Here is a 14,082-nt window from a genome sequence, read left to right as displayed (position 1 = left end):
GTATTTGTCTTCGAGAAGATCTCAGTTCTTCTTCTGAAGTGTTTGGCCATCCTGTAACTGAGCATAGTGACGTGATCAACGCATGTTGGCTATGCCTTTAATGTGCCCCTAGGATTCTTATCAAAATGTGGTACTGTACTTGTATGAACTTTTGACATCTTGGTTGTGAATCCAAGCAGTTACTAGTGTCTGATGCAATCTGCTTGATTGGCTTGAAGATATGGAGGGAACTTGCCCCTTGCAACTTGTCTTGCCCCTGATTGGCCTTTGAGGGACTTGCCCCAGATGGGTTGAGTACTTAAGTACTTCTCCTCCATGATCGACCGATGCTTGGAGATTTGTCTTATACTGACTACTTCTTAAATCAATATGATCAAAAGATGATGTGCCCCTGATTTATGAGATTATGAGATGGATCCGATTCGTGTCAACACCAACAATCAAGTGCCCCTTGAATTACCCCTTGTTGGAATTTACTCGATGTCAAGTACTGACTAACAATTAAGAATTGTTATCCAAGAAATGGTGATGTTAATGCAACAGTTATGTAAGTTTTGAAAAACAATCATTCATTTGGAGTGTTGTGGTAGTGTGTGGCGAGTGGATCACATGTCCAATCGCGGTGCTGATTTAGCTAGCGCGAGTGATGTAGTGAGAATAGAACATTAGCAAATCTCTAGGAGTCAGTTTACTCAACCTTGCTATAGTATGCTTTCAGAACAAACCTTACTTCAATTAGGTCTTTTGAAGGTTGTAACGTGGCTTGGTTCATGGCTATTGAAACAAAAGGATATAAGGCTCAAAGTTTATTTTAACCCACCCCTTTTTTTTTTAAATTGTGACAGCCAAGTCATTGGTCATTGAAGAACAACCGACATAAAATTTGGATTTGATGGTTCCTTCGACACTTCAGGATGTGTGTGAAGAATGTCATATGGTTGATCCTTGTATGGGATATTTCATCTTGTAATTCGAATGTGTAGTCAGATTAACTAAACACTACCCTGCCCCAGGTTAAGCGTAAGGGTTTTGTAGATCCGAAAGAAACTCCTACTTCTAAGCTCGAAGTGGTTGACTAGGGATTAACTCCTTATCTCTCCGGTGTTTGGGGATTTGAAACAATGCATGTACATCATTAGTAGGGTTTTATCCGAAAGCATTCGATCCACAATTATGAGTATTTTGTTTTCGTCATCCTCCTTCCAACATTTACTAACAATAGTGTGATAAAGGAGGTGAAGTGAAAAAGTATGTGTTTGTGATTTGTAAATGTGATAGATGAGTGAATATGAAAGATTGATTCAAAGCATGCATAATCATCCCATTAATAAGACCAAATATAAATAACAATGTTTAAAGCAATACAATACTTAGACAACCAAGATCAAATTACAAGAATGCAATATGGTAAAAATGGCATAATGATCGCCTTCATTCAAATGAATAAGCCTTCATCTTTGGATTCTTTGGCAGACTTGCTCTACTCGTTCAGGCCGGTGAGAAGCTTTACCTTCGAGCTTCACTCGACTCTGCATGCGCTTGCATGGGATTTATTGCAACGTTTGGCCTCACTAGCGTGAATGTAAGTGCTTTACTGTCAATCAAATCTTGAACCTTGTGTTTGAAAGCCTTACAGTTCTCTATTGTGTGCCCTGGGGCACCCATGTGATACTCACAGTGAGCATTAGCGTCGTATCCTGGAGGATATGGTGGAGTTGTAGGTGTTATCTCCTTCAGAACAACTGATCCATCCTTTAGTAGGTAGGGGAGGATCTTGCTATATGATACTGGCAAAGGATCGGAATGTCTTTCTGGCCTCTTTGCCCTCTGTTGGTTAGGTTGACGTTGTTGTGGAGCACGTTGCTGTTGATTCTGATGTGGTTGCTGGTAAGCCGGCTGTTGATAAGCTTGTTGATACGGTTGCTGATATGGTGGCTGATATGGTGTCGGGATGATCGCGGAAACCTGATGATAAGGCGTATGAGCATATGGAGGTGCCATATATCCCCTTCCTCCCATTATGTCATTGGTCTGCCCTTCTGGCTTCTTTGGGAGATTGGGATAGGGTTTCTTCATCCCACTTGAAGCATTGGCGGCACAAGGTAGCTTTCCCTTCTTGATCTGGCTCTCGATCCGTTCTCCCACAGAGACGACCTCAGCAAAAGTTGGGAAACTGGATCCTACCATCTTCTCCATGTACTGGGTGTGCAGAGTTCCCATAAACATGTCAATTAGCTCTTTGTCAAGGAGAGGAGGTTGGACACGAGCTGCTAGCTCTCTCCACCACTGAGCGTATTCCTTAAATGACTCGTTGTTGCGTTGAGTCATGTCTTGCAGCTGTGTGCGATTGGGTGCTAGATCAGTATTGTACTGATAATGCCTAAGGAAGGCTTCAGCAAGGTCTCTCCATGACTGGACCTGACCTCTCTCTAGTTGCATGTACCACTCCAAGGATGCCCCACTGAGACTATCTTGGAAGTAATGAATCAGGAGTTGATCATTACTGATGTGGGCGGCCATCTTGCGGCAATAAGCTCTGAGGTGAGTTCTCGAGCAGCTGATCCCTTTGTATTTGTCAAAGTCGGGGACTTTGAATTTTTGTGGAATCACGAGTCCTGGCACCAGGCACATGTCAACAGCGTCCAAACCGGGAGTAGTGTGAACCTCCAAGGACTTAAACTTTTCTTCCAAAGCATGGAGTCTATCAACAGCTGGGTCTGGGAGACCTCCAACAGCAGGTTTGACGGGTTGCGGCATGAAGAAAGCGTCATACGGATCTTCATCACCCATCATTGATCCATGTCAAGCAGATGTAGCAGAATGCTCATGGGGGCTCATGTTGACCATGGGGATCGGAATAGGGATCGGTCCTCCTCTAGGCTGATTAAGGTTACCATCAAGGTCAATCACTCCAGGGATACTGAGCGATGGTGATCCAAACTGGGCAGCAACTCTTCTGGCTTCGGCGTTAGTCTCAGCATCCTTCTCCTTTTGGGCCAAGAGTAACATGGTTTCCAGCAAGCGATCCATCTTTGCCTGCATGGAGTCAATGTCGGTCCTCATCGAAACTTGGTTGGCTTCAAGCTGTTCGAGTGTCATCTTGTAATTGCGGCGTGTCTCGTACCTGTGTCGAGTAGTCAGCGTTTACTGGACAAAGGGTAGAATATGGTGTAAGCTTTTGTTTCTGGAAGATGAAATGCAATGCATGTTTATGATATGCAAATGCATGAAATTTTGCCAGGTTTTTTGCAAAGGAATACATACTCAAGATTATTCACACGTCAGGTACGTCAGGATAAGAGGAAGAAGTACGAGTTTGTCTGATTACTAGAAATTCCCCAAAGGTAGGTTCTAAAGTTATGTTTTCAAGGAAGAGACTTAGACTCACGGATCAAGTTCAAAACTTCCTCGCAATGGTGGGTTAGCCACATCGTGATGGGAGTTCTAAAATGATCTAATCTAAGTGGGATTCTTGTATTGTTCGAACAGGGTGTAGACCCTTCGGTTCAATACTACATAATCGCCAATCATGAAAACAAAACTTGGGTTTAAGGCGAGGTCCTTAGAGTCACGGATCGTGTTTAGAACCTCCCCCACAATGATGGGCTAGCCATATTGTGATGGAAACTCTAAAAAGATCTACTCTAGGTGGAGTCTTCGTATTGTCCCAATGAGGTGTACACCCCCCGGTTCAATACTACACAACTCTGGGTTCTATGTTTTTTCTCGAAGCTCGGGTATGAAGCTTATCTCACAGCATACATCAGGCCCCATATTAAAGTATCAAGATAAAATACATACAACACAAGCAATCAGAAAAGAATATAGAGAAATAAGTATGGAAGAAAAGAATATCTTCCAACAGTCATAGCAAAATCAGACTAAGTTAGGCTAGACTCTCTCTTGCTTGGAGCAGGGTCCCCAGCAGAGTCGTCAGTCTGTCGCACCTCAAAAAATGTGATAATGCGATCCCTCGCGATGGGACGCGGAAAAAATGTTCGAAACAGAGTCGCCATCGAACTTTATTCATTCCAATGAAGGAATAGGAAAATATCGAGAAAACCTTTAGAAATAAGAATAATGGTCGTCGCAACCATATTCGGGTTCGGGAGTCGATCACGCAAGGGGAAGGTATTAACACCCCTTACGTCCGTTGTACTCAACGGGAACCTCTTAGTCTGATTTTGCTATTTGACTGTTAATTGACTATTTATCTGCTTGCTTCGAGTGATTAGATTTGATGATAGATATGGATGAAGACCTCAGGAGGGGGAAATGGGAGGTTTTTTATTAGTGTGCTCGCGAAGATACAACAATCTCCTGCCTACGTATCCTTATGGTGCAATAAGGAAATCAGAGCATTCGTAGTTCGGGCTACTATGAATATTTGGGTGTGTTTTGTTTTGATGAACGATTGTGTAGGTCGACGTTCTAACGGCTAAACGCTGGTTTGTCTACTCTCGGTGGAGGCTCTAGCACTGGTTTGTTGTGCGCATTAGAAAGGATTGACGGTGTTCTTTTGATGGGTTTTTGGTCACACGGGGGTGACGAGTTGAATTGATGTGTTTGGGTTTTTGGTTTGGTTTCGATCGCTCGGGGGCGAGAAGTTAGGTTTGATTTGTTTGAGATGTTTTTTGAAGAACGACGAAAGATTGAGCAATGTGGTGTTCACCAATCGTCCAATTCTTTCGAGGAATAATAAGGTGTCCGCCTTCTAGTCCCTTTTCGTTCGAATTATTTTGAAAGTTTGTTTGTGGATGTTGAATACGCACGGTATTGAGGCGTACGCCTCCTACTTGCTTATTCAAAGAATAATGAGGCGTACGCCACTTATTCCTTTATCCAAGTTTATTTAGCCTGTTTTAGTCGGAAGTCGATAATTTGTGCAATATGGTGTACGCCAATTATTCAAATAATCGAGAGAGGGTGAGGCGTACGCCTCCCCTCTTTTATCATCCGAAGTTTAAATTGTAAAAAATATGTCTTTAGATGTTTGTATGTGATTTGTGAAAATAGTTTGAATTTATTCGATTGTGTTTTAATTTGATGACGAAGATTCGAGCAATGTGGCGTACGCCAATTATTCGAATAATCGAAAGATAGTGAGGCGTACGACCCCTATCCTTTTTTCATCTGAAATATGGAATTACAAGGATTTGGAATTTGTAGAGATGATTTGAAATATTATGATTTTTAGGGTTTTATTTGAATGACGAAAATCCGAGCAATATGGCGTACGCCAATTATTCGAATAATCGAGAGATAATGAAGCGGATGCTTACTATTCTCCTTTTCTTTCAAAATTAATGTTAAAAGGTTTTGAGGAGTGTATTGATTGAAAGGGTTTTATTTGAATGACGAAAATCCGAGCAATATGGCGTACGCCAATTATTCGAATAATCGAGAGATAATGAAGCGGATGCTCACTATTCTCCTTTTCATTCAAAGATTAATAGAGCTTTTAGAATTAATTGTTAATTGGGGGAGTGATTTTAATTTTATGGAATTTTAGGGTTTTAAATGAATGACGAAAATCCGAGCAATATGGCGTACGCCAATTATTCGAATAGTCGAGAGATAGTGAAGCGGAAGCTTACTATTCTCCTTTTCATCCCAATGGTTATGCTTAAAAGAGAAAATCCTTTTGAAATTGAATGGTTTGGAAAAAGGTTTGAATTCATGTTTATAAATGAAATGAATTTTATTTAGTGTATTATTTCATCTACTCGATTAATCAATAACCAAGTAGGTTTCATTGTAAGGAAGCCCAAGAGTAAGCTATGTGAGGTTGATGGCGATGCGAAGAGCAATCGACTTACAAGGGTGTTTTTAAAGAGGGCTAGATATTAAATCGAGAATTGTATGATTTGTGTTTTTTTTAAAATTGGTTTGTGTTGTTGATGAATTGACATTGAATAAAATTGAAAGTGATTATGAAATGATGATGATATGAAATAGTTCTTGTTTGAAATAATGTAAAGTTGTGAGAGTGGGAAGAATCGATCAATTTCTTTATTAACAAAATTAATTTATTAAAATTTGATTAAATCGATTAATTGAATTAATTAAAATTAATTATCAAAATTATTTAATTAAATCAAATAATTAAGTTAATTAAAAATTGATTAATTAAACTAATTAAAGATTTTAATCAATTTAATTGAATCAAGAGAGAAAGAATGTTTGATTTATTTGTTTGAATTGAGCCGGTGTGCTCAAACCGGTTTGTACATAGCGACCATGGAATTAAAAAGTCGTATGTGAGATCTAAACGCGGTGAAGTCGTACAATTGATTTATAGACACTTTGGCAGCATAACGGTATTGAATTACCGAATCCACGGTTTTTAATTCAATTATTTATCCTAATGAAATCCAAACAATTATTGCCTATCTATCATGACTTTTTATTAGAACAGAAATGCATCATATCCAAGGAGACCTCAATGGTCCACCTAATGCAAAATAAATCCAGCTAGTACAGAATAGGGAAACGAATTTTGTTCAGCGTTTCAGCCAATGTTCATTTTCATTTCTATTGATAGCACACTAATGGGAAATAAACTTCAACTTAACAAAAGGTTTCCTGTAAAACCAGTACATCCAACAGTCAATACAACACACTTATAATGGCTAACAAACTTAAAGTTATAATCTATAATCACATTTTGATATAACACACATGGGTTTGTGAGAGCGGAGGATGGAGGGTTTGGGGTTTCGTTGGGTGTTAGACGGCGGCAAGGGTTTTCAGTGACGGTTGGAGTGTAGATGACGAAGGCGAAGGGCGATTGAAGGGTAACGACGAATCCGAAGGAGCTTCGGAGGGTTTATTGACGGATTTGGGGTTTTGGCGGTTGTTTGATGGTAGAGACAGAGGTTTTGACGGTGGGGGTTTGTAATGAAGATGGAAGGAGGCGGAGGGTTTTGAGAGGTTAGTGAGGTGAACGAAGGTTGATCATGGAGATGATGGCGAAGCGGATGTTATGGTGGTAGTGGCGGCAAGGCGATGAAGGGTTTATGGATGAGGAAGATGACGGCGGATTTAGGGTTTGAAGAGGGATTTGTGTGGAGGATTTTTTCTGTGAGAGATTTTTTGTTGTGAGCGTATTGTGAGGAATATGAGAAGGTGGGAGAAATAGTGGGTAGGCGTGGAGAGTTTGTTGGGAGTGGAGAGAGATAGTGAGTGACAGAACAAGGAATATTTATTTATTTTTTGTAACGTCTTTTTTTGAGAGAGAGATATCAAGTGAGTGAGTGAAGTAGTGATGCGTGTGGTGTTGGTGAGCGATTTCCTTTTTCTTTTTTTTGTTTTTTTATGTGAGGAGGGAATCCAATGCACATAAGTTCTTTATAATTATTATTCATTTAAATAACAAATCATAAAAAAAAACTAACTAATATTTAAATTAAACACATTCTAATTATTTTAATTAAATATCTAACCAAAAATATTGACCCATTAAAAATAGAAATCGAGTACAAATTTGTTCGAAAAATTGGACCGGTCACACTAAAATTGTCAGGACAAAAAATACTTATTAAAAAAATACAGCCTTTCCTCAAATTCTGAAATAATTTTGCACCGATTAAAGGCTCAGGCGATTCAAGATATAACCGAAACAGTCACTGCTGACTTTGCCTGTCTTTGAGAAATGATTCGACTGATTGGTCTGTATTTTCAATAAATTCATTCTGACTGACATTTTAGGTGTTATTCATGATGCAATGTATGTCATTCTATGCATATGATGCAAAATAAAAATGAAATCAATCTTATGAAAATTTAAATATGCCCGGACAAAATTGGGGTATGACACAACCCTGCTTGGTCTTGCTTCTAATTGTCCTTGGCTTGGCTTCAGAAGCTTATAGGAGATGAATTGGATCAAAGAAAAGCTTGGACCCTTGGAGTTTCAATCTCAAAATAGAATGAGATTTAAAGCTCGATTTTCAAATGAAAACCTTCAAGATTATCCTTTAATGGTGAGGGTTTGGATTGCAGGTTTAAAGCTTGGGCATGAGCTCCTTAATTCTGAGCCAAGAGGGTTGTTATTATATGCATTACATTTGATTTTCATACACTTCCAAAATTTGCCAAATTTAGCAATTTCATTGCATACTTGCATGGGTGTGTGATAGGACCATCAAATGATCCTATCAGGTCCAAAATCACCAATGTGCAATGATGAAATCATGTCACATATTCATGCAATGGAGACTAAAAAGTGAATGTGAAATCCATCCAAATAATCCTTTGAAAAGAACCCATGTGCAAGTCCTTCATTTCTTGGCCAAATAAGATGATCTTGGACTTTTTGGAAAGGTGAGATCAAGGGGAACAACTTACATGTTGAACACTTTTCCATTTGAATCTTGGATCATAATTAATTTTGAGGTGGAAGTTTGAAAAAGCAAACATATTTGAAAATTTTCTATGTACCAAGTCAAATGTTCACTTCTTCCACCTTGAATAACTTTTGCTATGGGCTTCAAATGGAAAAAGTTCCTTCATAAAAGTTGTATCTCTTTCAAACCTATTCAATTTGGTCATAAATTTGACTTCATTTGGATTTGGAATGAATGAGTTATTCATTTTAGAAGTTGAGGAAAATCACTTGTTCAATGGTAATTGCCCAAAATGACCTATAACGTTTCCTCTTGGCACATGCATTTTCAAGTTGAATTTGAACTTCTTCCAAGAATAAAAGTTAGACAGGACATCTTTAATTTAATCATGAAACTTGAATGGATTTCATATCATAATAATTGAGCAAGTTATGGTCCTTGGAAGTTGACCTCCAAACTAGGGTTCAAACAAAATGACCTATAATCTTTCACCATAAAAAAGGACTTTCCAAGCAACACTAGATCTTGAATTCAACATGAAAGTTGTTTTTAATGTCATAAGGAGTAACTTTTCTCTTGGAATCATTTTCATATGACAAAAATTGTAGGGGATAGGGTCTAGGGAACCCCAGTTTTGACCAGTTGACTTTCTCTGGTCAACCACCATGAACCATCTTACAAACTTGACACTATCTTAATATTTGGGACTTGTGGAGGATCATATATGTATAAGATGATGTAATATGAAGTATCCCTTAAAATATTTGATCAGATGATGAAGAAACTTGATGAGGAAGTCATACAAGATGCCTAGATAAATTAGGGCTTCCAAGGCAAACAAGCTTCAAACTCTTGATGATTTCTTGATCAAAATGATATGCGAAGATCATGGGGACCCATATATGATGTCTAGAACCAATTTTCACCATCTCTTGATTGAATTGTTTGCATTGAGGATCTCAAACCCTAGTTGTTAGCTTGATGGGGCATTGGTGGATGCACACACTACCTACAAAAGAAGTAAACTATACATTGACATATTTTTGGCATTTGGGTTAGTAAATAAGGAAAAACAAAGTATGATACAATCAAATGTTCTTGGTGATCTCCCCCAATGCAAACCCAATGAATGGGGGATAAGGAGAATTCCAATGTGTGAGCCCAAAGCCAATGCATATGATGAGATATCATGAGGGATGTTAGGGTCAAAGTTGGGGTCATACACACCTCCAACCCAATCTCTTTTTCCTTTTTCATATCTAATTCTTTTCTTGCTACTTTCGAACTTCTTTTTTATCTCATTACTTTCATCCTACAAGTCCTCATTCCTTTGTTTTGATTGGTTGAGTTGGAGTCGTAGTTGAGAGTTATCCATTTCAAGCTCCTTGATCTTAGAGGTGATCTTCTCAACATCCTCTTGCATGACTGGCTCAGGCTCTAGCACAAGTGGGAAAGCTTATGAATCAAAGAAGAAAGGGATATTGACTACTCATGCTCTTTATTTTACCCAATGGACATAAGGCTCTATGGCAATGATATTCTTCCTTCCTATATCTGGACCAAATCTGATGATTTTTGTCCATGCCTTCCTGAATCTTCTCACAGCAGGGTTAGTCGGGTTGATATCATTAATGATAAGTGGCACAAGATCCTGGTCCTCGGGAGGGCCATTTATGATATGCCTAAACTGTATCACACACAACACTATTTTATAGTTAATGCAACCATGTGTACCCACTAGTGGTACGTTGGGAAACCCTCCACAATGAAGTATGATGTTTTTAGTCTCCTATTCCCTCTTGTACCATTTGATGGAACTGGAAGTGAGTGAAGAAAACCTTTGAGTCCATGTGATATATTTGGAGATAAATTGGCCCTCTTGAGGCATATGGGTACCCGTCCATATGTGCAAGAGTGGAGCGCATCAGAGGAAAGTCCCGCCCTTTTTTTCATGTCGAGTTTGGAAGGTGTGATAGAAATCTGCCAAAAGGAAAGGCACTAGGTTGCCATATAAGAAAATTTACACTGCTAAGTGATCCACGAAATTGTCAATGTTAGGGAATAATACAATTCCATGGATCATAAGTGCCAAGGTTACATAACAAGCATCCCACTTTTCTTCTTTGATAAACTTCCAAGCCTGATCTTCTAAAAAAAATTCTTGTGAATCCTTTAACGGCTCCCTTCGGTGCCTAATTTGCTACTACCTGATTCACATCAAGACCCAAAGCTGAAGTTATTTTGGGCTTAGTCACATCTTCTTTAAGTTATGGGAAAGGGTCATAATATTTAACGGGTCGATCCAAGATCCTTTCAAACTCCTCCAAGGTAAGAGCTACCTGGAAATCTAGAAAAGTGAAACATCAGAGAGAGATGTCATAGTACCGAGCCAAAGTGGTAAGGGTTCCCAAGTCCACTTTTTATGTTAGCACCTCCAAGATGTTCCCATATGCAATCTGGGATCTGTTGCGCTTGAGAGGTGTTACTCGGGAACTCAAAGTCTTCAAGTTGTCAACATTAGGTTCCTTGTATCTAAATAAGAATGTGTTTTTTCTGAGATGATTCATCATGATTGCTTTGGAAAATGCTTTATATTCTTGTAGTGAACACAAGATACTAAGATATTTGCTTTGTTGTTATGTTTTATGATGCATGAATGCATGAATGAGTGAATGAGTGGAACTCAAGCATGGATTCATAAGTTTGTGGTACTAATGGAGGATGACACTGATTGCTTTCCAAATCAGAGATCTCACGAGGTATGATCTAGGGTTTAAACAAGGACCTCATAGTTATGGAAACATATGAATGTTTTCCACTTATGGCAAAAGCATGTTGATCGACAACTTCATCAAATGAATTTATTCTGGGTGAGGTCTTCATACCGACCCACGCGAGAAAAGCTTCTCGGGGACCCACACTACACGAACATCGACATTTGGTTATAGACAAGGATTTAAAAGTCATGGATTTCCTTGATTGTTTTCCATGTATGTCAATTTACTTGTCAGGCGTCAACTCCATCAAGGAAATCTATTCTGAATGCGGTCTTCGTATCGACGCACGCGAGAAAAGCTTCTTGGGGATCCACACCATGCGACCATCATTTATAGTTGGCCAAAGGTTCAAGGTTCTACAAAGTTCCTTATAGTCATGGAACCTAATGAAAAATTCGAAACTTACAATAAAAGCTTGTCGGTCGTCAATATTCTCAAAAGAATCTACTCTAAGTGAGGTTCTCATGTCGACCCTTACAAGAAAATATTCTCGGAAGCCCATATTACTCAACCATTGTCCTATCTCATGTTTTCACTCTAGACTGAGGTAGAGAGTATTTCCCTCAAGGTTTCTTGCAATCAAAGTATCCATTCCATACTACGACACCAAAGATCCATGTGACAGATAAGATAATAAGAAAAGAAATTAGAGCAATAAATAAAGAGCAAATAAAGTGGAAATATAAACACCCAAACATGTGAGGAAGATAACCTAGACTAGGCTTGACTTGCTTAGGGAAAGATCCCCGGCAGAGTCTCCAGTTGTCGTTACTCGAAAAATGACATAGAGTTGCCACCGGATTTTGTTTATTCCAAAAGAAAAGGGAAAATATCGATAAAACTCAAAAGGTGAAAAAATATGGTCTCACAACCAAATTCGGGTTTGGAAGTCGGTTATACAAGGGGATGGTATTAGCACCCCTCACATCCATCGTACTCGACGGGAACCATCTAGGTTGTCTATGCTTGAATGCATGTCATTATCTAAAAGTTATTTGCTAAAAGTAAAAGGAGGAGGTTTTTTATCAGTGTGCTCGTAGAGGATTGAGGCCCTCATGCCTACGTATCCTCGTTGTGAAATGAGGAATCAGAGCTCCATAGTTCATAGTAGAAAGTGATTGTCTGTTGGTTGATTTTACCTTGAAAAGGGGTTTTCAGGAGTGATGCCCTAAGGCGCAAAAAGAGTTTGATGATTTGACGTTGTTTTTAGGGTTTTGAAAAGAGATAGTTTTTTATTATAATTGCACCAAAGACTATGGGTAGAGTTGAATATTTCAAACTACCAAGATAAATGTCTTGTGTCTAAAATATTCAGAATGAGGGTAGGAAAGCTTCATTCTCACTCATTCTCCACCACTTAAGGCTCATAGCGTGCAATCTTAATCGCATCTTATTGTGTTTTGAATTTTATTGAGAAAATATCACTTGACGTTGGATCAAGGGTTTTAAGATTGTTTAAGAAAATATGGTGATAATCCTAGCTCCAAAGGTTGGCTAACAAGCAACAACAGACAAAGGGAAGCAAGAAAACAAAAATACACCAAAATGGGGAGAGGGATACATGAAAAATACAAGGGAGCTAATGTGTGAAATAAAAGAATCTTGTTGTTAGGTCCCTCAAGAGAAATCTTTGTGTATGTAAAGTTGCCAAAGCTAAACAAGTGGATAATGGAATCAAAACATGTCTCCCTAGGGTAGTGCCAAGAATTCCATTCTTGCAATAAAAGATTAAAAGTCCATGATGCTCCAAGTTACACGTAGGTCAGTTATAATAGTCCAAGGGTCCTAACAAGTCCTCTAAGTCCATCATTAAGTCTCACAAAGATGGATCACATCTTTTTGGTCTTTTTATTTTATCATGTTTTTGTTCTTTTTTCATGGATTAGATAACAAGAAATGAAATAACAAAGTAGAAGACAAATAAAATGCATGAGGTAAATGATAGTAAGGATGGATGAGAGTTAGAATGCATAAGATAAATTGCAAAATATAAATGACAATGATAGAAACTAGAGGTTAATGTTAGTAGTTAGATGAAGAAGGAAAAGTTAGAAAGCAAACTCAAATAATCACATTGGGATCATCTATCTACAAGTCAAAAGACTCAAACATATGTTACACCAAGGGATGATCTATCACTAACTCAGTGTCCAAAATATAGTCAAATGACCATCTATCAACATATTAAATTAGGGAAGATTGAATCCACCAAGGGACCATCTATCAATGATTTGAAATATTGAAGATCTCATCAACCAAACAATTGCTCAAGCTCAAACAAAAATAATGAAGAACTACATTGAATTAAAATGAATTAGAAGTTAGATGAAGTTAGTACAAGGTGTAAGAGAATCAACATCAAATTAAAGTTCAATATACAAAGATTAAATTGCAATATGGAAAATAAAAATGAACTTCAATTAAGCAAGGCAAGATGAAAATGAATTAATTTTCAATATTAATATTAACTATTAAATTGCAAATTGAAAATCAAAATCAATATTTACATTAAAATCACCTTTAATTTGTAAAGTACAATGGACATGAAATTGCAAAATTAAAGTGTAAAAATGCTAGAATTAAAATATACGTTTTAATCAAAATTAATTTGCAAAAATAATTATGGACATTAAATTGCAAATCAAATCAATTAAAATGTAAGATAAAACTAATTAAAGTTTGAAAAAATAATATTAATTATTATTTTGCAAAATTAAAAAATTAATTACAAATAAAGTCAAAATCTAAAATAAAAATAAAAATAAAATTAGAAACAAGAACTAAATAAAAAATAAAATAAGAAAACAAAAAGAAAAATAAAACAAGGGGGTGTAAAATGGAAATAGGGAGGTCCATAATGTAAGAAACAAAAGCCCAAGACGCTGAGGCCCAAGGCTGAGGATTGGATCTGCCTAGACCATAGATGGTCCCTCACTTGATCAGATCCATTGGATTTG

This window comes from Lathyrus oleraceus, chromosome 7, assembly GCF_024323335.1.
Source record: "Lathyrus oleraceus cultivar Zhongwan6 chromosome 7, CAAS_Psat_ZW6_1.0, whole genome shotgun sequence".
NCBI classification, from domain to species: Eukaryota; Viridiplantae; Streptophyta; class Magnoliopsida; order Fabales; family Fabaceae; genus Lathyrus; species Lathyrus oleraceus.
The sequence above is the reverse complement of the archived record's forward strand: the minus strand, read 5'-3'. Positions refer to the sequence as shown.